Source organism: Lathyrus oleraceus, chromosome 7 (assembly GCF_024323335.1).
Source record: "Lathyrus oleraceus cultivar Zhongwan6 chromosome 7, CAAS_Psat_ZW6_1.0, whole genome shotgun sequence".
NCBI classification, from domain to species: Eukaryota; Viridiplantae; Streptophyta; class Magnoliopsida; order Fabales; family Fabaceae; genus Lathyrus; species Lathyrus oleraceus.
In genome coordinates this window covers 277,323,253-277,326,569 of record NC_066585.1, presented here as the reverse complement: position 1 = coordinate 277,326,569, position 3,317 = coordinate 277,323,253, and the positions used below count along the sequence as shown (strand labels likewise).

The following is a 3,317-nucleotide window of genomic DNA, read 5'->3' as shown; positions in this document are numbered from 1 at the left end:
TTTATTAGATAAAATTTCTTTTAAGAACTTAGCATATGAGGGCATTTGTGTAATAGATTTTGTAAAAGGAATTGTGACGTTTAATTGTTTCAGTAGGTCAACAAATTTTTTAAATTGGCCCGCGTTCTTGGTTTTAATTAGCCTTTGAGGATAAGGGATAGGTGGTTTGTAAGGCGGTGGAGGTACATAAGGTTCTTTCTTTTCTACGGTTTCCTTATTACACTCTTCCTTTTCCTTAGTTTACCTTCTTCCTCGGTTGACTTTTTAGAGTTTTGGTTCTCAATCCTTGGGTCAGATGGTCCTTCTACCTCTGTACCACTTCGTAATATAATTGCATGAGCGTGGCCTTTCGGATTAGGTTGTGGCTGTCCAGGAAATGTACCAGTTGGGGCAGCAGTAGACGCTTTTGTTGAGCTACTTGCGAGATTTGTGTTTCAAGCATTTTGTTATGGGTAGCCAGGGCATCTACTTTACTTGCTAGTTGTTTAATATGTTCGCTAGTGTGTACATTCTGGTTTAAGAATTCTTTATTTGTTTGCTGTTGAGAAGCTATGAAGTTCTCCATCATGATTTCCAAGTTGGATTTCCTAGGAACGTTATTGTTAGGTGTAGATGGGGTCGGCTTTTGATATCCAGGTGGTACAGCAGGAGCTTGACTGGGATCTTGACCTGGTGCGTATAAAGCGTTGTTACTTTTATACGAGAAATTAGGATGGTTCTTCCAGTTTGAGTTATAGGTATGCGAGTAAGGATTTCCTTGAACATAGTTCACCTGATCTGTTTGAATTCCTGTTAGGAGTTGACAATCTGTAGGTGTGTGACCTTGAATTCCACAGACCTCGCAATTTTGAGTTATGGCAACCACGGTGGCTGGAGGTGATACATTTAAACTTTCAATTTTCTGGGCAAGAGCATCCACTTTTGCATTAACATGATCAAGGCTACTTATCTCGTACATGCCACCATTCGTTTGAGGTTTTTCTACCACTGTTCGGTCGCTTCCCCACTGATAATGATTTTGGGCCATGCTCTCGATAAGTTGATAAGTGTCGGTGTAAGGTTTATTCATAAGCACACCACCGGCGGCGGCGTCTATTGTTAACCTTGTGTTGTACAAGAGACCATTGTAGAAGGTGTGAATTACTAACCAGTCCTCTAAACCATGGTGTGGGCAAAGTCTCATCATGTCCTTGTATCTTTCCCATGCTTTGAAAAGAGATTCATTATCTTTTTGCTTAAATCCATTTATCTGGGCCCTCAACATAGTTGTTTTGCTTGGAGGAAAATATCGGGCAAGAAAGACTTTCTTCAACTCATTCCATGTGGTGACTGAGTTGGAAGGAAGAGACTGAGGCCATCTTCTAGCTTTATCTCTTAACGAGAAAGGAAAGAGACGAAGTCGAATTGCCTTTGAAGTGACACCATTAGCTTTAACAGTGTCAGCATATTGGACAAATACGGATAAATGAAGGTTTGGATCCTCGGTAGGATTTCCAGAAAATTGATTATGTTGCACTGCCGGCAACAACGAAGGTTTAAGTTCGAAGTTGTTCGCTTCGATTGCGGGTGGAGCAATACTCGAATGCGGCTCATCCTGTGATGGAGCAGCATAATCTCGAAGAGCACGAGCTGGTTCGGCCATCGCTGGTATCGTCAAAGGAAGGAGATTTTTTAGATCAGGAACTTCGATTGGAGGAAGATTGTTTCTAGCACGATACTCTCGAATTCGTCGTAATAATCGGAGATATCGTTCAACGTCGTTGATTCGTAAGTAGTACGGCTCGCCTTGTGAGCGAGTGTGTGGCATACAAATCAACGAAAAAGGGAAAAAATAAAAATTGCCTTAGTCTCTACAGCGTAACAGAAGAGTTACGATATCGACTAAATAAAAGTCCCCGACAACGGCGCCAAAAACTTGATCGCGACTTTATGAGTCTATCGGGGTACTAACTGCAAGTGCACAGTCTAATCGCGTAGTTTTAAAAGATATCGATCCCACAGGGACTTAATGAATCGATCTACCGTTTTTCTAGGGTTACTGCATAAAGCTAAGGCGGATGATACTTTAATGATTAGGGGAAAAAATAAAACTAAATTTGGATCTAGATAAAATATCAAATAACATGGATATCAGTATGTAGTTCTTCGTAATTGGGGAATCAAATCTTCGTTGGTCTTTTTCTTAATTTTAAAATAAGTCTTTTCAGTAGACACTATTAATTAAAAGTCTTTTCCTCAAACTCTCGCTCTGTTGAATTAGACTATGACTTTATATTTTAACGTCCGCTCTAACTATTTCGTTAAATCTAAAATCACTTTTGAAAATAATAGAATCTATGGAAACTCCTTTTGAGAAAATACTAACCGTTTAAACGCCCTCGTCTCAAACTCTCGCTCTGTTGACTTAGACTATATGATTAAACTTAAATGCTTAACTCTCGTCCTCACATTTAACTTTTAAAAATAATTTTTGAAAATAATTAGAATTCAATTAACCTTAAAAATTGCTTTCGCCCTGATTTAAAGTTAATGTTCAATTTACACTGTCCAGTTTAAAACTCAAACCGTCGTTCTATTGATTTTAACTTCTTTATGTCTTTTACTCTCGTACAAAAACCTTGGTATTAACTTTGTAAATTGAGACCAGAAAAAGAGTGACTATATTCTGAAATAAATTTAAACCAACTCAATTTTGATTCCTTTATTCCGCTTACTTTACATACCGATATCAAAATTAATTAGCCAGACATGATAAACATGTATAAACAATAATCATGCATAAATACGACCATATCTAACAAACAATATGTATAAACAGCGGAACAAAGCATATGTAAATTAAAACAATAAATCAATTAATTAATGAACCTGGAAAAATACTAGAAATCTGTGGTTCTATCTCCTACGCTTCGGTGCTCGAACACTCCATCACAAGTCGGTTGAATTTGTTCTTCACAATTCTCGATCAGATAGGAAAATAAAAACAGGAAATAAAATACTATGATCTAACGTAAGGTAAGATCCAGTAAAAATTACACAATAATTTCCGGTGTAGAAACTACCGTGAGAAAATAAATTGTATGCTTCGGAAATTAAACTAGAAAAGAAAAGAAAATAAATTGCTTGAAAAATTAGAATGCTGGAAAAATAATGCTGGAAAAATTGTACGGAGAAGAGAGAGCCCAAATTGGCTTTTGTGAGGTTTATTTATATTAACCTCCCAAGATAACCGTTTCCTCGAATGGATCTTCAATGTGGTTCAAAACGTCTACGAGTGCAGGAGAGAATTTAGGGGAAACCGTCCACTCCGTTACGCA

At 37.5% G+C, this 3,317-nt stretch overlaps 1 pseudogene; it reads left to right on the top strand.

The window, feature by feature from the left end:
* Nucleotides 1–1,157: 1,157 nt before the first annotated feature.
* On the top strand, nucleotides 1,158–1,257 carry LOC127108574 (uncharacterized; annotated as a pseudogene).
* Nucleotides 1,258–3,317: the final 2,060 nt, after the last annotated feature.